The sequence below is a fragment of the Oryctolagus cuniculus genome, chromosome 2 (genome assembly GCF_964237555.1).
Source record: "Oryctolagus cuniculus chromosome 2, mOryCun1.1, whole genome shotgun sequence".
NCBI lineage: Eukaryota > Metazoa > Chordata > Mammalia > Lagomorpha > Leporidae > Oryctolagus > Oryctolagus cuniculus.
Window position 1 is genome coordinate 136,939,984 of NC_091433.1, and position 24,018 is coordinate 136,964,001.

Consider the following 24,018-nt stretch of genomic DNA (forward strand, 5'->3'; position numbering starts at 1 on the left):
GCCTTTTGAGCTTGCCAACTCTGATCTTATTTAGACAAGGTCATAGTCAAAGTGGAAGTTCTCTCCTCCCTTCAGAGAAAGGCACCTCCTTCTTTGATGGCCCGTTCTTTCCACTGGGATCTCATTCACAGAGATCTTTCATTTAGGTTGTTTTTTTGTTTTGTTTTGTTTTGTTTTTTGTTTGTTTTTTGTTTTTTTGTTTTATTTTGTATTTTGCCAGAGTGTTTTGGCTTTCCATGCCTAAAATACTCTCATGGGCTCTTCAGCCAGATCTGAATGCCTTAAGGGCTGATTCTGAGGCCAGAGTGCTATTTAGCACATCCGCCATTCTATGAGTCTACTGTGTATCCCCCTTCCCATGTTGGATTGTTGTCTCCCTTTTATATTCTATCAGTTAGTATTAGCAGACACTAGTCTTGCTTATGTGATCCCTTTGACTCATAGACCTATCAGTATGATCAATTGTGAACTGAAATTGATCACTTGGACTAGTGAGATGGCATTGGTACATGCCACCTTGATGGGAATGAATTGGAATCCCCTGGCACATTTCTAACTCTACCATTTGGAGGAAGTCCGTTTGAGCATGTCCCAAATTGTACATCTCCTCCCTCTCTTATTCCCACTCTTATATTTAACAGGAATCACTTTTCAGTTAAATTTCAACACCTAAGAATAATTGTGTGTTAATTACAGAGTTCAATACTATTAAGTAGGATAAAAAAATACTAAAAGGGATAAAGTATTAAGTTGTACATCAACAGTCAGGACAAGGGCTGATCAAGTCACTGTTTCTCATGGTGTCCATTTCACTTCAACAGGTTTCCTTTTTGGCGCTTAGTTGTCACTGGTCAGGGAGAACATATGATATTTGTCCCTTTGGGACTGGCTTATTTCACTCAGCATGATGTGTTCCAGATTCCTCCATTTTGTTGCAAATGACCGGATTTCACTGTTTTTGACTGCTGTATAGTATTCTATAGAGTACATAATTTCTTTATCCAGTCTACTGTCGATGGGCATTTAGGTTGATTCCAGGTCTTAGCTATTGTGAATTGAGCTGCAATAAACATTAAGGTGCAGACCGCTTTTATGTTTGCCAATTTAATTTCCTCTGGGTAAATTCCAAGGAGTGGAATGGGTGGGTTGTATGGTAGGGTTATATTCAGGTTTCTGAGGAATCTCCAAACTGACTTCCATAGTGGCTTAACCAGTTTGCATTCCCACCAACTGTGGGCTAGTGTCCCTTTTTCCCTACATCCTCGCCAGCATCTGTTGTTGGTAGATTTCTGTATGTGAGCCATTCTAACCGGGGTGAGGTGAAACTTCACTGTGGTTTTGATTTGCATTTCCCTGATTGCTCGTGATCCTGAACATTTTTTCATGTGTCTGTTGGCCATTTGGATTTCCTCTTTTGAAAAATGTCTATTGAGGTCCTTGGCTCATCTCTTAAGTGGGTTGTTTGTTTTGTTGTTGTGGAGTTTCTTGATCTCTTTGGTAACTAACCCTTTATCTGTTGCATAGTTTGCAAATATTTTTCCCATTCTGTTGGTTGCCTCTTCACTTTCCTGACTGTTTCTTTTGCAGTACAGAAACTTCTCAATTTGATGCAATCCCAATTGTTAATTTTGGCTTTGACTGCCTGTGCCTCCAGGGTCTTTTCCAAGAAGTCTTTGCTGGTGCCAATATCTTGCAGGGTTTCTACAATGTTCTCTAATAATTTGATGGTGTCGGGTCATAGATTTAGATCTTTAATCCATGTTGAGTGGATTTTAAGAAACAAGTTATTGTAATAAAAGAAGTTTCTTGCTTTTTATCCCAAATTGGCTTAATAATTATGGGCTGGCACTGTGGCACAGTGGTAAAGCTGCCATCCTAGACACCAGCATCCCATATAGGCAACGTCTCAAGTCCTGACTGCTCCACTTTCGATCAAGCTCCCTGTTGATACACCTGGGAAAGCAGAGGAAGATGGACCAAGTCCTTGGGCCCCTTCATCCATGTGGAAAATCTAGAAGAAGCTCCTGGATCCTGGATTTGGTCTGGCCCAAGCCTAGTTGTTGCAGCCATTTGGGGAATGAACCAGCAGATGGAAAATCTCTTTATGTAACTCTGCCTTTCAAATAAATAAAATAAATCTTTAACAAAAATTATAACTAGGGGTGGGCGTTTGGGGCAGCAACTAAAATTCTTGGATCTCATTTTGGAGTGCCAGAGTTCGTCTCCACTCCATTTACAAACCCATTCTACTAATGCCCACCATGGAAGGCACCAGATGACGGTCCAAGGACTTGGATCCTTGCCACCCATGTGGGAGACCTGGATTGAGTTCTGGGATCCTAGCTTCAGCTTAGCTCAGCCCAGATATTACAGGCATTTGGAGACTGAACCAGCAGATGCCAGATCTGTTTCTTTTTCTCTTTTTCTCTTCCTCTCTGATAGATAAAAACAAAATATTAATTATAACTGTCAACTTTTATTAGGGTCCTGAGGACACCTTTTGTGCCAGGTACTATGCTAAGCTTGTTTCATTTACAGCACTACACCCCTGTTTCATTTGACAATACTATACTCCTGAAAGTCTTTTTTTTTTTTTTTACAGAAAAAGAAAATAAGAACAAAGGGGTTTTAGTTCTTACTAATTTAAGTGTGAACACATGGTCTGCAATTCTTACCCAGATGCAAATTTTGATTCAGTAGGACTCAGTGGAACCCACACCCAGAACTACAAGCCTCCAGGTGACACTGGTCCAAGAACTTTGAGTAGCAAGGGATTGAGGAACTTGTCTGAGACTGAACATCTAGGAATGGAGGAGGCCAGACTCAAAGGCATTATGTCCGCTGCTATCCACCATGGCACTGGTCCTCAGCGTTGTCCTAGACCTGCAGCAACTGCATCCCCTGGAAACTTCTTTGAAATGAAAATTCTAGGACCTCGCCCCAGATCTACCAATCAAAGTCTGGGGGTGAGATCCAGACATCTATGTGTTATCAAGCCTTCCAGAAGATTCTGAAACGCACTTAAGTTCAAAACTACCACACTGCACCATGTCTCGATTTTTCCATGTTTTGAAGTCTTCTCTGCCACTTAGCATTTGAGTCTGGGATGTCTTTGGAGTTTTGACATGCCACAACGCTTCTGTGCTAATTACTACTGTGCAAAACGTAGTTTCTTTACATAAGGCTGAAAACATATTGCCCTTTAACTAAAACTGCATTGCTTTCATCTTCTCCACAACAGCAAAGAATGATAAACAACATAGGCAGCCAATAAGATGGAATGCAAAGGAAGAACTTAACTGACTTTCCAAATTGAATTGTTTATGTGCTCTGAGGTTATAAAGTATAGCTGAGGTGCTGCAGGCACGTGTTTCATACCTAGGCAATGATCATTCACTTCACCTAAGCCTAAGCCTAGGCCCAGGACAGACTTCTATGAAGGAAGGGAAATGTTTCCCCAGAAAATACCCCAGCACAGCAACAACAATGATGCAATCATTTCTTTTTCACATTCAGAACCACAGAACTTCTGAACTTTCCCCAAAGCAGGTCTCTGAGGCTGCAAGAAATAAAATATATTTATCAAACTCTAAAATGGAGACTAAATGCAACTTTAAAAAAAAAAAAACTAGAAGAAGAGACAAGAATAACATTTTTCTAGTTATTGTGCCAAAAATAATAGTATTCCATTCTGTTCAATTTACAGTCTATTTAAGGACTGCTTTGGTCCTTCCTTTATCTGACCCAACACATTCATCCTAACACTCCCACCTCATACCCACCCTGGCCAGACTCCAGCCAAGATATTTTATAAGTTGAAAGTGTGATAGGCTCCTGATGACAGCACATATTTTCCTGCATCTGCACTAAATTCAAACCATTCTTCCCAGTCCTATTAGAAATGAGCAAAGTCGCTTGTAGCCAGTAGGTGTCCTTTGATTGTATTTTTAGCATAGCCCATGAATAAAATAGAGTTGGATTACCCAAAGGAAACCAGTAACTAAACATGACAGTCTGAATACATCAGGAGAATTCCAATATTTTATCTGGAGAGTAGTCTTTCCCCAATGTTGTTGGAAGTTACATGTTATACTCTGACTCCTGATTTCCGATAATTCAAAAGAGCTGATTAAGGTGTTGAAAGATACTAGAAAGCAACACACAAGCAAAATAATACTCAGTGAATGAGCAGATGTGTGTATGAGCACACATAGATGTGTAGACACACGCAGAGAGAGAGAGAGAGAGAGAAATACACCATGCAACCCAAGGAAAAGAGGTTTCAGTGTTAGAAAAACAAATTTCCCAGCCTCCTAATACACAATCCTCTCTCCCTGAATTCCAGGCTTTTCTCTACAGTCCAAACTTCCTCCACTGTAATCTTTAGATATTTAATTAATCTGCACCCACGTCCCCAGCACTCTTATTCCTCAATTTCCATCTGAGCTTAGCCCCAGGGAATCAAATACATATTCACACCCTCAGAAGCTGGAACTCTTACCATATTTAACAAGAAGCATCTCTGACAGTAATTGGGGCTTCATATCAAGGTAAGTAAATGGTAAGATCATAGGAACATACTCCAGTGGCCCTGTGCATCCTGGAAATGCTAACATCAGAGAGCAAATTTAACATAAAGCCTCAGTGGAGATGAATGTTCTATAAACAAACAATGTGAAGAAAGCCTCACTTTTGTCATGTGTTATTCCCACTGAAGAAAAGATGAATATTCTGTTTCATATGTTTGTTACCAGAAGCTGCCGCTTCATTTATTTAATAGGAGGTTTTTCACTTCCTCATTGTGTGTACCACATGATGATCGTATCTTGGCCAGCAGTAGATACGCAATGTTATACAGCTGTGGCTTTTAAGGAAATTGTCAAAATTATTAAATGTTCTGTGATGTTAACTCTTTTTTTTTTTTTTTTGACAGGCAGAGTTAGACAGTGAGAGAGAGAAAGATAGAGAGAACGGTCTTCCTTTTCCGTTGTTCACCCCCCAAAATGGCTACTCCTCCTGGTCTCCCATGTGGGTGCAGGGCCCAAGCACTTGGGCCATCCTCCACTGCCCTCATGGGCCACAGCAGAGAGCTGGACCGGTAGAGGAGCAACCGGGATGGAATCCGGCGCCCCAACCGGGACTAGAACCTGGAGTGCCGGTGCCGCAGGCGGAGGATTAGCCAAGTGAGCCATGGCGCCTGCCAATGTGATGTTAACTCTTAAAGTGAGTCAGTTTGAAGGTAGCTTTCTTGTTCTTTTACCCACATTCAAAGAAATACCCATCTTGGAGAACTAGTAAGCTTTCTCTGGGGCAGGGCTTCCCAGACTCAGCAACATAGACATTTACCATACAATGATTTTATTGTTGTTGTTGTGGAGGATGTGGTAAGCAAAATAATAGCCCCACAATGTAGTCTAGGACGTAATCCTAGACCTGTGAGTGTGTTATGCTACGTCGCAAAAGGAAAGGCAGGTTTGCAGATAGTATTAAGATCCCTAATCACCCTTAAAAAAGGGAGGTTTTCCTGGATTATCTGTATACATCCAAGTCCAATGTTATCACAGGGGCCTTGGGAGAGAGTGAGAGAGAGCGAGAGAGAGAGAGAGAGAGGGAGAGAAGCCAGACAGATGAAAGACGCAGAGAGATTTGAAACATGAAAGGGATTTGACTCACTTTGGCTTGCTTTGAATATGGGAGAAGGGGCCACAATCCAAGGAACTTAGGAACTTCAAGAAGCTAGAAAAGCCAAAGGATGGGTTCTCCCCAAGTCTCCGAAGGAAGGCAGCTTGATGACACAATAGTTTTAGCTTGGTGAATCCCATGTCACTTCTTTTTTTTAATTTTTTTTTACAGGCAGAGTGGACAGTGAGAGAGAGAGACAGAGAGAAAGATCTTCCTTTGCCTTGGTTCACCCTCCAATGGCCACCGTGGCCAGCGCGCTGCAGCTGGCGCACCGCGTTGATCCCAAGGCAGGAACCAGGTGCTTCTCCTGGTCTCCCATGGGGTGCAGGGCCCAAGCACTTGGGCCATCCTCCACTGCCTTCCTGGGCCACAGCAGAGAGCTGGCCTGGAAGAGGGGCAACCGGGACAGAATCCAGCACCCCAACCGGGACTAGAACCCGGTGTGCTGGCACCGCTAGGCGGAGGATTAGCCTATTGAGCCGTGGCACCGGCCCACATTTCTGATCTATGGAAATACAGAGTAATAAATCTGTGTTGTTTTAACCCACTAAATATATAGTAATTCATTACAGCAGCAATTGTTATGGTAGTCTTTGTATGAATTTGCGGCTGTCCTGTGCATTACAGGATGCTCAGTTCCATCCATGGCCCCAACCTGCCAGATGCCAGTTACTACAACCAGCAATGTCTCCAAACACTGCCAAATGTCCCCGGGGGTAGAGAAAGGGAGTGGGCGGTCACTTCCTGGAGAACTGTCCGAAGACTATCAAACCTATTTAATCTCAGAATAATATCTTCTTCTCATTATCAAGTCATGAATACAGGATACTTCAAAAGGTTCACTGGATTGGCAGGCATTTGGCACCATGATTAAGACACCCTTTAGGATGCCACATCCAATATCACAGTGCCTGAGTTTGAGTCCCAGTTCCCCTTCTGATTACAGTTTCTTCCTCATGCAAGCCCTGGGAGGCAGCAAGGGATGGCCCAAGTACTTAGTTCCCTGTCACCCATATAAGAGACCTGTATTAACGTCCAGGTTCTTGGCTTTGGCTAGATCCAGCTCTGGCTATTGTGGCTTTTGGGGAGTAACCAAGAATGGAAGATCTGTGTCTGTCTGCCTCTATCTTTTTGCCTTTCAAATAAAAAAAAAGTTCATGTGGAAATGGACTAAAGCCTGATGAAATCCATGTATAAATTTTTCATAATATACATTTTCCATTAAATTTTTTTAAATATTTTATTTATTTACTTCAGAGGTAGAGTTACAGATAGACAGAGGGAGAGACAGAGAGAAAGTTCTTCCATCCACTGGTTCAGTCCGCAAATGGCTGCAACAGCCAGAGCTGAGCCAATCCAAAGCCAAGAGCCAGGAGCTTCTTCAGGTCTCCAACATGGGTGCAGGGGCCCAAGGACTTGGGCCATCTTCTACTGCTTTCCCAGGCCACAGCAGAGAGCTGGATCAGAAGAGAAACAGCCAGGACTAGAACCAGTGCCCATATGGGATACTGGCACCCGCAGCACAGGATGAACCTACTGCGGCATAGTGCCAGCCCACCATGTATATTCTGAAGACCACTTACACACTCACGATTTCAATGAGACTTGTCATTTTAATATTCCTATGTAGTACACAGAAGATGGTATTTCTGTTTTTTTAAATATTAAAGGAAAAATCAAACAATAAATATTTCATCAATCATATTATTTTAGGAAAAGACTTACTCTATTGAGAAACAAGAGAAGATGGAAAAACTGCAAGTCAAGGTCAGTCCCATACAGGAGATTGGCCCATTGCCAGTATTGTTAAAAATAATAGTCAGGATAAAAATAACTAAGGGTTTAATATCTACTACTTCATTTAATCTTCAAAACTTCTATTAACTGCTGAGCCAGAACTTGGAAATGCTGGGATATTCTTGCCATCATTTGAGAGTTGCTATAGCTGACACTTTAGATGTGAAGATGAAGTAAGCTTTTATTCAGGGAGAATAGAAGAGGGTCAAGGTCATTCTTGGGAAAGGAGGCTCAGTGCAGCATCTGCGCACACTGGGAGTTTTATAAATGTGGGGAAGTTGGAAAGGGGAGAGGCCCACACACAAGCATTAAAAAGTGGCTCTTCATCTATTCAAATCCTAAGGCCCACTCCTCATTTAACTGGGTGTTCATGACCACTGCTGATGAAAATATACATAGAGATCTTGGAAAACTTTAAAACGAGATTTAGCTATGAAGACTCATGATGATTCTTTACTTAATCTAGGGCTAATTCCTTCCACAACCCTGAACCAGTGTTACTCTCATCTCTGGACCAGATTTAAGAGCTTTAAATAATTGTGCCTCACAAATGTGCTAACTAGGTATCTAGAGGAATTCTCCATCCTCACCTGTTTCCTAACATCTGCAGTCCTGAACTTGATAGGCCCCATGTTCCCTTGGCTTCCCATACCATTCTCTTCATGTTAAGCAAATACTTAGAATTCATTTGTAGTCCCACTTACTTTGAGAGCTTCCCAAATTACCCATTAGCCTTCTCCACCCCTAGACACCCTCTAGTATGGCCAAGTGGCTATGATCACATTAGGACCACTTCCATCTTCAGTTCTTTTGGCATGTGACCCATCTCTAGGAAACAACCTTATTAAAGCACTAGTCACTGGACGAACTGAAAATCCCAAGTCTGCCTGATGTTGTCTTATAAAAATGGCTCTTTTAATATTAGTGTTTATCTGTGGGCATTCATAAAGGGACCGAATATCCACTGGGAGGTGGGGAGACAAAGCCAACACCAGGACAGCCACTGACCCTTCCCGCAATGGAAAAAATTGTCACATTCCTATTATCATAAAGAACCATTCCACTAATGTGGATTATTTTCTTTTCCAGCTCTGCAGTATCTGGCTCATTTTACTATCATATTAAATGCAAGAAATCAATGCCAGACTCTTTGACTATGTAGAGTCCACTGTCAGGGCTCTTCCTTGCTTTTTTACCTGAATTTCTGCACCCTCTACTTTTTAGTGTTTTTTTTTTTAATCTTGTTCCAGGAGGTAATCAGCCTCAGGGTAAATAGACAGAAATGCAACATTGCATCAGAAAACATTTGGACTATATTTTATTGATGTTGTGCTTACAATACCCCCAAAAAATGAACACTAGTTATTTAGATCGGTTGTATGATCAAAGTGTTTATTTCCTTATACTGAGCTAAAGAAATAGATTCCAAAGATGCAGCGAGTATTTAGGGAGAATAAAAAGAATAAAATGCAATTCCACATTGAACAAATGCACCTAAACTGCTGCTGGGATGACAGGCCCCACCGGAAACGCCTCCCGAGGCTGGAAAGCCAAGCTGCCACCAGTCTCAAGGCTTTTTCAGCAGGACTGGGAATGATTGTTCAGCAGTAAGTTGTGCCCTAGGCATCAAAATGGCAGGAAGGAAATACAAGGCAAGTGGGGCATAAAACCTCACTACAAAGCAGAACACTATCAAATTGGGTGCTTCAGTAGCCTTCACTTTGGGATCTTTTCAAGCTGAGCTGACAAGGCCTTGGGTAGACCCTTCAGGGGAGTTGCTCTAATTCACTGGGGGTAGAAAACAGATAATGAAGGCGGCTCAGGCAATGTCTCTGTCCCCATTTTCAAGGAAGAAACTCAAATCTATAAAGATAGAGTATTGAATATTTTCATTTCTAGCGGAGGGAAAGGAGACATTTAAATGTTGGATCAATTGTTGGAAAGAAATTCATCCAACATTCATTTAGTACTTCAGTTAGCTGTGTAAAAACCATGGGCTCTGGCAAAAATATACTAAGAATGTCAATATATAAGACATGATCCCTTTGTCGGAATACATAAATGTTTATACAAGCAACTATAAAAAAATTCAGAATTCAATGCTTGCTATTGGAGAGATACAACCAAGTGTCCTCATGCCACCCACAATGATGAAGGAAGAGATCAGGAAAGGCTTCAGGGAAACCATAGCATCTGAGACCAGCCTTTTAGTCTGACAAGGATGGTAACAGATGGAGAGGACAGGGGAGGGCACCCCTAGCTGGGAGCAAAGGCAGCAGAGGCTCAGCGGCATGGGCGTGCGAAGCACATCTGGGGAGCAGAGTGTGCTCCCTGTGGTCTAGAAGCAAACATTGGAAAGGAAAATGATGTTTCCTGGTATATATTTCAAACAAGTTACAAAAGCCACACCAGCATATAGTGTGCACTCAACCAGTAGTGGCCAACACACCCCAAGCTCACAGCCTTATCTAATCATCTCTCCTGGAGTTTGGGTGGTACCTGTGACTCACTTTTATCCAAAAGGATACGTCACAAGTGACAAGCTGTCACTCCTTTGATCAGGTTTCATCATAAACCTCGGGCTGTCGCTCTCATGCCCATATTTGCTGTAGTTTGAAGACCCTCTCTAATCAGGCAGGAGAGCGGGCCTCCTTTGTAAGCTTCAAAGACATAGCTCTCCTGTTACAAGGTGGGCAGTCTCTAGGAGCTGTCAGCAGCCTCCAGCCAACAGCCAGAAAGAGAATTCTGCTGGCAATCAGAGGAAGTGTGGAAGCAAATCTTTCCCAACTCAAGCCTCACATGAGGACACAGCCCTGGTTCAAAACTAGTATTAAGTCTGATAACCCGGGACTGGCGCTGTGGCGCAGCAGGTTAAAGCCCTGGCCTAAAGCACCAGCATTCTAGTCCTGGCTGCTCCTCCTCCGATCCAGCTCTATGCTGTGGCCTGGGATAGCAGTAGAAGATGGCCCCAGTCCTTGAGCCCCTGCACCCACGTGGGAGACCAGGAAGAAGATCCTGGCTCCTAGCTTTGGATACGCACAGCTCCGGCCATTGAGGCCATCTGGGGAGTGAACCAGCAGATGGAAGACCTCTCTTTCTATCTCTACCTCTCTCTGTAACTCTTTCAAATAAATAAATCTTTAAAAAAAAATCTGATAAGGCTTGTTGGATTCCTGTGGTAGAGAAACTGTAAAATAATAGCTAGATGTTTAAGACACTATTTGGTGGTTATTTATCATGCTGCAGAGAAACCCAATGCATTGGACAATAACATTGCAAAGGGTTTGCATTGAAGACCAGCCTTGAATACTGTGCTAGAGCAACTGACTCCTTTTGTGGAAGAGTAATTATTCTTTAGGGCCCAATACTCTACTTTGTTTCTGATGATTGTCGATACCCTGTTAAATGAGCTAATACCTGTAAGGCACTCAGTACGGTACCCAGAGCATCAAAGATGCCCCACATTTTAAATATTATTGCCGCTGTTACTATTTATTGCCATAAACAAAGACATTTTCTCGAGAAAAATAAAGTAGTGTTCAAAATGATTTTCACCTAAAAAATACTGCTCTCCTTAGGACTCAAGCTACTGTGAGCTTTGAGAATCTGAAGAAAACTGCATACCAACCACCACTGAGAAAAATGCACATATTCCCACATGAGGGTTCTCAATAAAGTTCATGGAAAATGTGCATTATGCAAAAACCTTGCATGAATTTCAAAAGTGTTTGCAACAAAGTATTTTTTAATTTTCATTTATTCTTTGATTTGGGAGACAGAGACAGAAAGAGAACACTTACCTGATGGTTCACTTCCCAAAAGGCTGGTGGCAGATGGCAGGAACCCAAGTAGATGAGCCATCACCTGCTGCCTCCTAGGGTACACATTAGCAGGAGCTGGAATCAGGAATGGAGCCAGGACTCAAACCCAGGCACTCTGACATGGGATGAGGGTGTCCCAAATGGTCTCTTTTTGTATTTTTATTTTTAAGAGTCTTTTTAAAGTTTTATTTATGTACTTACATATTCATTCATTTAAAGGGCAGAGTTGGGGCTGGTGCTGTGACCTGGTAGGCTAGGCCTTGGCCTGCAGTGCCAACATCCCACATAGGTACCAGTTCATGTCTCGGCTGTTCCTTTTCTGATCCAGTTCTCTGCTTGTGGCCTAGGAAGGCAGTGGGAGATGGCCCAAGTGCTGGGAACCCTGTACCCATGTGGAAGACCTAGAAGAAGCTCCTGGCTCCTGCCTGTGGACTAGCCCAGCTCCAGCCATTGTGGACATTTGGAGAGTGAACCAGCAGATGGAAGACCTTTCCCTCTGTCTCTGTCTGTAACTCTCCCTCTTTATTTATTTTATTTTTTTATTTATTTTTTATTTTTTTGACAGGCAGAGTGGACAGTGAGAGAGAAAGACAGAGAGAAAGGTCTTCCTTTGCCGTTGGTTCACCCTCCAATGGCCGCCACGGCCAGCGCGCTGCGGCTGGCGCACCGCGCTGATCCGATGGCAGGAGCCAGGAGCCAGGTGCTTTTCCTGGTCTCCCCATGGGGTGCAGGGCCCAAGCACTTGGGCCATCCTCCACTGCACTCCCTGGCCACAGCAGAGGGCTGGCCTGGAAGAGGGGCAACCGGGACAGAATCCGGCGCCCCGACCGGGACTAGAACCCGGTGTGCCAGTGCCGCTAGGCGGAGGATTAGCCTAGTGAGCCGCGGCGCCGGCCCAACTCTCCCTCTTAAATAAATAAAATAAAAATCTTAAAACAAAAAAAGGGCAGAGTGACAGAGGGAGGGAGGGAGAGGGAGAACAGGAAGGGGAGGAAGAGAGAGAAACTTTTATCCATTGGTTCACTCCCCCAAACCTCCACAACAGCCAGAGCTGGGTCAGCGTGAAGACAGGAGTCAGAAATTCCATCCAGGCCTCTCATGTGGGTGCAGTAATCCAAGTTCTCGTGCCATCGTCTGCTGGCCTTCCCCTAGATTCATTAGCAGGAAGTTGGATAGGAGGCAGAGGCAGGACTCAATCCCAGGCATCCCAATATGGATATGGGCATTGCAATGGTGGCTCAACACACTATACCACTTCACCCAGCCCTCAAGCAGCATCTTAAATGCTATGCTATAAGCCTGCCCCTAAAATTATCTTATAATCTTATTTTCCCACAAACCCTTTGAAGTATTATAATACACAACATTTTATCTACATCTTCAAAGTACTCTCCGGTAAAAGCCAGTGTCTTACAAGAACAAAGAGAACATGATGCTGTAAGAAGGGTGGGCGAGTCCCCTGAAAAACCCAAGAGACAGTACACATCACAGCTCCAAGGTGCAGCTGTCTTCTCTGGCCTGTGCCAGCTTTAAGTGTGAGAACCACTGAACACTGCCCAACAGGGTGCTGCACTGAGGTGAACACTGAACACTGTGCAGTGCCCTGCACCTCCAGATGGCTCAGTGTCAAGACCCGCAACACTTAGCATTCCAAAAGTGCCATAGCAAACTCTCTTCAGGCTCCCTAGGCAACCTCTGGGGAAAACATGGAACCCAGCAAAGAAGCCACAAGAGCCCCCTGAGTCGTATTCCCTTGCTCAGCACTGTTGTGTCTCAACTCCAGGTACTCAACTCAAGCACTGGTTTATCCTCGTGAAGCATCCACAGTCCACAGCTCAAACCACTGTACTCAAAGTCAGCCATCCTGCACTGGATGTGCATATGGAATCAGCCCAACGTGAAAACAGTCTTCAGAGACTGCCTGATTCCGCACGACTGGGTAAATGGACAACTCTGTGTCCTTGGGACTGCGAGGCATCCACAATTAAACTAGAATGCTAACTTTCTGCCTGGGAAAAATTGTTTAATGGACATGGAAATAGAGTGAACAAATGTGTGGACCAAGTAACAAAAGATAATGTGCATGGAATTGGTGAAAACCTCATGCTTCCCTCCACACATTCCATTCAGTTGTTCTGCAATACATATTTTATGTTTATGTATATGTATACATGTATGTATGTATATTACGTTCACACAGTGGCTTGAAATTAATAATCAAATTTGCACATCATTTTTAATTAAATCCACATCATTCCTGTCTCCCCAGCTGTTGGCCCGGTGTTTATGTGGAATACATCTGGCAGTCCTCTGCATTCTCTCAGTCACCCATCCTCTCAGTCCCCAGACACACCTGCTTTCTGCAGCTGGTCTCCCAACAGGTGCAACGGAAAGCCTGCTTGATGGGCATTATAAACACCCCTGCTGTTGAGCATCTGTGAGGTAACCAAGGGCCCAATTCTAACTTCACTGTTCCTTCCTCCTGTAGAAGTGAAAAACACCCTGTGTGATCAAAACATGCTGGAGCCTCCAACAGTCTCTTTCCCACTCGGGGAAGAAATGCTTTGGGTCAACTGGGCGTTAACAGCTGTCCCACCTCTAGGGTTATTAACAAAGATCCCACAGAGAGGTGGGCTTGGTCATTCCTGGTTTCTCTAGGCTCTTTTAAGCCCTCAGCCTGTAGCCTGGATGCTCCATCTCCATTTGCCGTAATGAGAAAGCCATGGATCTCCTCACGGTCCCCCAGTTTGTGACCATTAACCACCTGGTTTTGATTGGGGGGCCTGCAGACCAATGCTTCTCACACTACTTCCAAATGAGAAACATGTGGAAGCCACACATATTGTGAGAATTACTATTTGCAATTCCTTGTTGATAGAATGGTAGGCTTTTCAAAGCAAGAACATTTCAGAATAATGATGAGTGTCTTTTGGGTTGGGTTTGGTTCGATTTGGTTATTCCCCCAAACCTTGACAAGTGGAAAGGGGTTCAGATAATTTTTCCTGGGGTGATCTGAAAAATGTCTCATAGACTGAGAGCAACCATGCAATTAGTCCAGATATAAATACAGGCTCTAAAACTATGCTCTGTGGCACCCAGGTTAATGGACTAATGCAATAAAGCAATAGGTTACAATAAGGAATTTCAACACAATTAAAACCATAAACCTAATGATGATCTGTTTCAAATGAAGCTTTAGATGAAAATAAAGCACTAAAAGCCACTTCTTCATTAAACAGTTTTGGTTCCATTCACATAGTTCACAGAGGGTGTGAGTCATCTGGAGCATAAGATGCACTGGAAGAATAATATGTGAAGATAGACTCCATTCTGCAATTTATCTCAACACTCTTGTCTACATGTCAATGGACTTCTCCCCCAGGTTTTTGAGTCCCACTCTGCTAGGATCTTCTTGTATCTTTTAATCCACTTTTCCAGCTACTATCCAGCAATCAAGTTGGTTATCTGAGACACAGGGAGCCTGGGTCAGGGTCCTGGGCTACTTTAGCTGGAGGACTGCCCCTACTTGCTTAGAAAACTTATTAAATTACCTTGTGACCCTTAAAGGACTCTACTGAATCCCAGGTAGCTCCTCCTGCACCAGGTGATTATTCCATTTCATCTTCTTTAACGTACGCAAAAACCTTCCTGTTCCTCTCCTGGGTTTCTCTCACTCAAAACTTCTAATGTTGCTGAAATCAGGAGGAGGTATAACATGGAAGTGTGTGTGCCTGCCCACCAATAAACAACTTCGAGTTATTTCCAAAGAGCAAGAGCTAGGATGTCAAGGATCTGTGTTATATTTCCAAAGGTAGCGCTGCCCGGGGAGAGAGAAAGCGACGCACTCTACTCTTCAAGCCTGTTGTTTGTGTGACCCCAGAAGATGTCTCTGAGCATAAAAGGCCTTAACAGACAGCCAGATCCAACTGGACCTTTCAGCAGAACACATCTATTGGTGAGTGAAAGCTCCAAATGTGGTTTCCTTACATAAAATGGTTTGTAACTCCTGTCTTTTATAGGCATTATCCACCTAAAACCTTACTGCTTTGACAAGCAAGTCATGAAAAAAAAAAAAAAAAACTGCCTGCTCTCTTCTCCCTGGTCTTTTTTGTAATTCAAAGACAAAGATGCTCCTAGCACTTAGCCAATGAGGTTCAGACCTAGGAGAAAGAAAGCAAAATAATTTCTCTCTTCATATTATTCTGGGTCGAACACTGATGGGTGATCACTCTGCTGGGTGTCTCCCCTCATGGCTCCTGACACACTCTCCACCCACCTCTTTCCCCTCCTCTGTGCCCCCTAGAGGCTGACATCCATGGATTAAACTGGGGCTCCCTGGCTCCCAAAAGGTTTGACCCATGGAAGACACTAGCAGGAGGAGGAGAGGGAATGTAAAATGGTTATTTTCTTCCACTTGTTGCTGACATGCCTCTGGACTGTGTGCTCTAATCAAGTGTCTGGGATTTCTTGTAATCAGTGTGGTACAATGTTCAAACATGGAAATAAATGACAGTCATGAAGGAAGAAGTGAAGGGTCATGGAGAAACAGCAGGATCTGTCTGGAGATGGGGAGAGTGAGAGGGAAATGTGGGCATGAAGTAGGAAAGGCAGGGTAAGCAGGCTCAGGATGGACTAGTTTGAACTATTTCAATGGGCTCTGGGGCATAGGAGCTGTCCCAGGCTGTTTGGTACCTGGTCCTGGGGCAATTCCATAGGTGAACAGGGACCCAGGGCAGAAAAGCTTAATAAAGGAGGTGGCTGGGGCATGGATTCTGGGCTCACCGGTTTGCTTACAAAAAGCATGCCCTCTGTAGCAATTACCTCAGCAGGATAGAAACAGTCCCTCAAGGCTTAACAGAGTCCCAGGATGTCAAGGCATCAGAATATAGAAGTTAATCCACTGTGTTCCTTACCTAGGCTCCAGCTCCTCTCCAGCAGACCTCCCCACGGAGCTGCCACCCCCAGCCCCATATGGGCCTTTCCCTTGCTCCTACTCTTGCCCTCATAGTGGCAACCACTCCCACCATTACCTGCCCTGGTTCATCTCCTTTAACTCTACCTGCACCTTTGTAAAAGGTCCCTTTATTAAAGTCTCCTTGAATTCCTAGTTCAGGAGTGTTGTTTATTTCCCACCAGTATAGGCACTGACCCAGTCAAAACCAAACCTAAAAACAAATTACTAACCCAGCCATACCTGGATTTTAGGAACCTAAAAAAATATTTGTCTAACAGCAAATAATATGGAAATGGAATGTTAGAGTGTGCATACAACCTGCTACCTATCACTCATTTCTCATTCCTTCAACAATATCCACTGGGCTTCAAGTGTCAGGCACTGTTCTCAGAGGAAGAAACTCTATCTTGGCTCTTAGGAACCATCTAGAAAGTGTCCTCAGTGATCTTCCTGTTGTAAATTCTGTATGGGGAATTTTGGAGTAAGGGTTTAATGTAAGGAAAAAAGTGATTCAGCAAGTTAACCCGTGCTGTGGAAGGCAGTAGAGAGGCAGACTTCTTGGTGGCATCACATAATAAATCCTTTCTTCTCATGCTTAACTGGAAATCAGATTCATCCGTGAGCTTTCTAAAACTACAGAAGATTACTTCCACCCTCAGAACTCCAGGAGACAATACTTTCCATTTAAATTTAAAAACACACAACCAAACCAAACCAAACAAAAACAAAAACAAAAACCTATAATAAGTCTCACAATCTTAGGGCAGCTGTCTCCTGTTTCTGTCTTCTCAAACGTTGATGTGTATAAGAATCATCTAGGAGACTTGTTAAAAAGCAGATTCTCATTTATTACACCTGGGCAATGTGGCCGGTCTTTGAACCACACTACAGGTAGCAAAGTATCTGCATATATACTGAACCAATTTCCTACTGTTGACTCTTAAGGATTTTTCAATATTTTGTTATTATAAATAACAATGCAATGAACATCTTTGCCCATATATATAAGTGCAACTTTCTGAATAATTTACTCTAATAGGCTTATAAAACAGAAATTACTGAGTCAAAAAGGATATGAACTCTTTGTACTTAATACATATTGCTAAATTGGCTTCTATAATGTTTATGCCAATCTATACTTCAAAGAGCAATGTCTGCAAATGTATTTCACTTGTCCTTCCCAACACTGAGAAATGCCTTTATTTTGGCCGATTCAATGGGTGGAAATGGTATCTCATTTTAATCTGCATTTATTTATTAGTAAGTTGAACTTTTTATATATTAGTCATTTACATTTCTTCCCCCTGTAAATTGTCTGTAGGCTTTATTGGACCAATCTTAAACTGTTCCCTTGTCAAACATTTTCAACTTGGTCTACCATTGATTTTTTCCCCATCTTTATGAGACTACATCTCCAATTTTATAATTGAAGTAAGAAGGAAAAATAAAAGCTCCTTTAAAGAAATTCAGTTTATTGCTACGTTGGGAAAATGTATTCCTGTACTGATTTTAAGAAGGAGACTTCCTTAGTACTGCAGACAGAGATTCTACTGTAACATTGTAACTTTATACCTTTTCTTCCCTATAATACTGTGTGTTTCAACTTTTATCAGGAAAATGAAAATTCTGTATTTCATTCCTTAAGGAATGGCTGCTTTCTTGGCAGTTTTTAAATTGAAAAGCAAGTAAGCGTAAAGAGACAGAGAGAGAGAGAGAGAATAACTTTCTCACCCATGTTTTTCCACAGAGTAAACTAGCTGCACAAAGCCACAAGAATGTCACACTGATACCACTGAATAATAAAAACTGCTGTATTTGGCTGGCAATGCCACACAGCAGGTTAAGCTGCCATCTGCAGCCCCAACATAACATTTGAGTGCTGGTTCAAGTCCTGGCTGCTCCACTTCTGATCCAGCTCCCTGCTGATGTGCCTGGAAAATCAGTGGAGGATGACCCAAGTGCTTGGTTCCCTGCATCCATGTGGGAGACCTGGATGAAGCTCCTGGTTCCTGCATTCAGCCTGGCCCAGCCCCAGTTGTTGCCACCATTTGGGGTGAACCTGTGAATGAAAGATTGCGCTCTCTCTCTCCCCTCCCCCAACCTCTCTGTAACTCTTTCAAATAAGTCAAGAAAGGAAAAAAAGGAAAGGGAAAAAGGAAAAGGGATGGGAGGGGGGAGGGGGAGAGGGGGAGAGGGGGAGAGGGGGAAGGGCAGAGAGGGAAGGGAGAGAGGGGGAGAAGGGAGGAGAGAAGAGAGGGGAGGGGAGAGGAGAGGAGAGGAGAGGAGAGGAGAGGAGAGGAGAGGAGAGGAGAAGGAGGACAGAGGGGAGGGAGGACAGAGGGGAGGGGAAAGGGAACAAAAGGAAAAAGGCAAGGAAGAGATACTGTAGTCACAGAAATACCAAGTTCAAAATCCAATAAAGATTTCATAGAGTGAATATAAGACAGTGTCTTTTTAACAGCATAAAACTAGGATATTGGGGCCAGCATCATGCTCCAGTGGTTAAGCCACCACCTACGACACCAGCATCCCATAGGGGCACCTGTTAAAGAGTCCTGGCTGCTCCACTTCCAATACAGCTCCTTGATAATGTTCCTGGGAAAGCAGCCAAATATGGCCCAAGTGTTTCGGCCCGTCGCCCACATGACTCTTGCTCCAGGCACTTGGCTTCAGCCTGGCCCAGCCCTGGCTGTTGCAGCCATCTGGGGAGTGAGCCAGTGGATGGATGATCTCTCTGTCTCTTTGTAACACTGCCTTTCAAGTGAATAAATCTTTGCAAAATAACTGTGATACTTAAGTTTTCTGTAGCAAATGTGAACACTGAATTTAATATTGTACAATATTCAAAATTAAATCAGCAAGAACTTATTAACTGTTACCATATGTTCTCTCTCTCTCTCCCTTGCCCTCTCTATATATGTATAGATATAGATAGGCTGATAGAAGATATTTATCATATATATATCCCATATAGTCCAATAAATATATGACTTGATATTTACCATTGACAACCTTGAAATTACAATCCCAAACCCATGATTTTTAAGACTAACTTTTGAGGGCAACTTCATACATTATCAATGAGAATGTAATTAAAATAATCTCTTTGTAAAGCAGTTTTCAGTATATATCAAAGGGTAAAAATTGCTTAGACTTTTCAACCAGTCATTTCACTTCTGAGAATTTTTCAAAAGAAAACTAAATATAGCCACACAGTTTTATGTACAAAGATATCCATAGTGGCAACCAATGAAAGAATGACAACTAAAAAGCAGTCTTCAAGTTGTTTACTCAACATTCTCACACTATGTAAAGTAAGAAGCACAGGAGGAAAAAAACTGGGAAGGAAATAAAGCAAAATATTAACTAGGATTATTTATGCCTTTTACATTTATATATTTTTCCAAGTCTCCTATAATGAACATTAATTAGTATAATAATGCATTGAAGGCTTTGATTCTAAAATGGAAAAATGCATATATTACTGGTATTGTGCCTGGCTGATTTGGTTCTACTCCCCTGGGATATTTCCTGGGATGGAACAGGAAGATGTTGATGAGGGAACCTGAGCAGCCAGATGTTTTCTCCCCCGTTTGAACCTTCAGCAAAGGAATATAAGAGGAGGCTTCAAAAAATTCATGGAAAAGAGAATTTAAAAATAAGTTCATTTTAGCATTCAAAAAAAATCTAAATTCAGGGAAGGCATTTGGCCTAGTGCTTAACACTCCCGCATTTCAGAGTGCCTGGGCTCAAGCCCTAGCTCCACTCCTGATTCCAGCTTCCTGCTAAAGCACACCCTGGAAGGCAGCAGGTGATGGTTCAAGTAGTTGGGTCCCTGGCACCACACTGGAGACCTGGATTGAGTTCTGGGCCTTAAGTTTCAGTCTGACCCAGGCATTTTGGGAGTGAACTAGCAGATGGGAGCATTATCTATGTGCCTAATAAATTTTTAGAAGTTTTATATGTATTTATAATTCTTTCATAATAAACAAAAATTTTCCTTGAACTTTCTGAAAGTCCTTCACATAACTTCATTTGGTTCCATGACTCTCCCCATTTTATTTCTTACTTGACTCATGTGGATTCTAAGTGTTTCTGAGGCAGTTAGGGTCCAAAACTTCACAAGGAGCAATATGCACGTGTCCGCTCCCTTTGTCTGCCACCTCCCACCTTGGAACACAAATGTTGGCGAGCCAAGGGAAAACAACCCTCCATTTGTCTCTCTATCCTCTACATCAGGGTTTCTTTTTTTTCTTTCTTTTTTTTTTTTTTTTTTTTGACAGGCAGACAGGCAGAGTGGACAGTGAGAGAGAGAGACAGAGAGAAAGGTCTTCTTTATCCGTTGGTTCACCCCCACAATGGCTGCTGCGGCTGGTGCATCACACTGATCCAAAGCCAGGAGCCAGGTGCTTCTCCTGATCTCCCATGTGGGTGCAGGGCCCAAGCACTTGGGCCATCCTCCATTGCCTTCCTGGGCCACAGCAGAGAGCTGGACCGGAAGAGGAGGAACCGGGAAAGAATCCAGCGCCCCGACCAGAACTAGAACCTGGTGTGCCAGCATCACAGGCGGAGGATTAGCCTAGTGAGCCGTGGCGCTGGCCTACATCAGGGTTTCTTAACTTCAGCACCGTATACTTCAGGAGCCAGGTAACTCCTTGTTGGGAGACTGCCCTGTGCATTGCAGGCTATTTAGCAGCAACTCTTGCACCTCCCAGCTAGGTATCGGTAGCACCCACCCAGTTGTGATGACCAAATATGTCACCACATAGTAACAGACATCTACTAAGGGAGAGGATCACCCTCTAGCTGAGAACCACCGTCTACATCTAACTGACCCCAGGAATACTGCAGACTCAGTGAATATTTCCTGAACTGAATGTGAAGAAGAGACTATGCAGAAGAGACTGGCCAGGACAATGGACTGAATAAAACTGTCTTCCTAAATTCAAGTCTTAATCAGATACTAACTGGGTATCCTTGAGCAAAACATTTCGGCATGCATCAGTCTCTTCAACTGTCAATGAGAGAGTTGCACTAGAATCATCATGATCACTTATAGTTTGACAGTTCTAAGAACTTTGCACAAAGTCTGAAGCATAGTGGATACTCTAAATATTTAATGATAGGATTTGCTGGGCACCTGTTGTGGACCAGTTTTTAAATGCACTGTTTCATTTAATAATCACTGTAGTTCTCTAGGGTAGGTATAAAATGTTTAAGCCAGTTTTTCTGATGACAATAACAAGACCCAGAGAGATTATATGACAACTGTGTCTGGTGATGGCATTGGAACTGAGATGTAGTTAATTCATAGTCAGAATGCCAAGCCACAAAACATACCACACCAGACACTGCCCCAAAACAGGCTGGCAGGGTGGTATTACTTATATCCTAGGATAAGTCAGAACCTAGGCCATGAAATCATTTGTCAAGGAAATCAAACCTCAATCAGGTTTTGTGATGACAAACCTGAGAGACCTTCATCTCCAGTCCCCAGAGAGCAGTTGAGTATCATGTGTAGATATTCTTAAAGAGCCAGGAGTTATAAATTCAATGCCTCCAGGGAATAAAGGAGAGAATGGGACTCAGTGAAAATTATGAACATACAGGGAAGGTGTTTCTCTTCCATGGGCACAGGTCCTTCTCACACCTTTCAACTGATGCTGTGAGGGACAGTGGGCTCAATGCTGATAGACCTTTCTGCTTGTTTGAGGAAAACAAAGTCCTACACTTCTTGAACTGATATTTAGAAATGCTAAAAATTTATTCAATATTTAAAGAGGGGAAAAAGGTGAAAGTCAAAAAAATAATAATTAGTGGACCTGATGCAGTTCCCAGACCTCCAGGTGGTAGTCTGATCTGGTTCTCATTTCAGCACCTCCTGTGATGTGGAGATCACTTCAGGAGTCAGACCAATCAATTATAAACAACAGTGGCAAAAGGTCAGAGCTGATCTGTTGCCTTTTGGTCCACTCCAAAGATAAGATGCAGAGCCCCACAGGAACGTAGGCCCTCCCCTGGTTCATGTGTCTTGTCTTTAGCACTTGTTCCAAGTTCCCAACGCTGGGGAACTCCCACCTGTCAGCATGCCACGCTCATAAGCACAACCCAATACCTCACCCAGTTTGGCAGTCTCTCTGTAAAGGCCAAACATTACAGAGCAGTCTCACGTCACACCGACCATCAGGGTTGGTTGGCTTTTGTTTCTGGTACTGACTCCACACTCTAAGGAATGCCAACTTTGCACTTTTGATTTACCACAGCCCACGCCAATCCAACAATTAGCCTCAGTAGCCCCACCTCCCAAAGGACTCTTGATTCTATGGATTCTTCCCAATATCACTATTATTCTCCAGGTCACCATCACCTCTTGTCTGCACACTTCCCTTTGAAACAGAATTTCATTCAATCATGTCATTGCCTACTTTACCCTCCAACGATTTCCCATTGCCCTTAAAAAAAAATGCCAAAGTCCTCCCCAGAGCAGATGAACCCCTCAGCATTTGGTTATTGCCTCTCCTCACCATCCCTGCTCTTATCACATGGGCTTCGTCACTTTTTTCCAAATGTGTGACTTTTATTTCCACCTTAAGACTTTGTACTTGGCATTTCCAAGGCTCTGACCCCAGGTTTCCTAAGTGTGGCCCCTAGTGGTAACTCAAGTCTCAGTTCAAATGCCATCTCGGCATGGAACATTCCCCAATTTCACAATATACATCATTGAGCCCCTGCCCCAACCACTCTTGTATTTTCCAGACAGCTCTTCTTACCAAGTTTACAGAACTGATTTAGAAACAAGTGTTTAGCCTAATGGTTAAGAAGCCTGCACAGCATATCAGAGTACCTGAATTCAACATCCAGCTCCAGCTCCTGACTCCAGCTTCCCAAAAACTATGGAAAGCAACTGTGATAGCTCTAGGAACTGTGTTCCTGCCACTCACATGGTGGACCAACACTGAGTTCCCTGTTTTGGTCAGGTCTAGTCCCAACTGTTGTGGGCATTTGGGGATTGAACTGGCAGAAGTGAGTATGTGCTTGCTTGTGCTCTCTCCCCCTACCACCATCCCAAATAAATTAACCATTTAATAAAACAAAATATTATTTATTAATTTGGTTACTTTTTTATCAGGCTCCAAATTGCTATGCTTCATCAAGCTGCAGTGGCACAAAGCCATCCTGTATAAATGGCTGAAAATGCCTACTGCCATTAATCAGTTGTCCCAGACCCTAGACCACCAGACAGCTACTCAACTTGGAAGCTCACCGAGATGAAACAAGAGAAGCAGAGGTTGTTGACCTGGTTAGAAAAGCAACCTGCTGGCAAAGGGGACATCCCCACCAAGACACCACCTGTCCTCCAAGCAGGGGTCAACACTGTCACTCCCCTTGGTGGAGAATAAGAAGGCTCAGCTGGTAGTGACTGCACATGATGTGGATCTAATCAAGCTGGATGTCCTCCTGCTTGCCCTGTGTTGCCAGTTAGGGTCCTTTACTGCATCATCAAGGAAAATGCCAGGCTGCGGCTACTGGTTTACAGGAAGACCTGCACTACTGCTGCCTTCACTCAGGTGAACTTGGAAAACAAAGCAACTCTGGCTAAGCTGGTTGAAGCTATCCAGATCAACTACAATAACAGATATGATGAAATCCCCTGGTACCAGGGAGGCAATATTCTGTGTCTGAAATCCATGGCTCACATTGCCAAACTGGAAAAGGCCAAGGCTAAAGAACTTGCCACAAAGCTGAAATAAATATGCACTGTTG

General features: G+C 43.3%; 1 pseudogene; it reads left to right on the forward strand.

The window, feature by feature from the left end:
- Positions 1 to 2,657: 2,657 nt before the first annotated feature.
- Positions 2,658 to 24,005, forward strand: LOC100346608 (large ribosomal subunit protein eL8 pseudogene; annotated as a pseudogene).
- Positions 24,006 to 24,018: the final 13 nt, after the last annotated feature.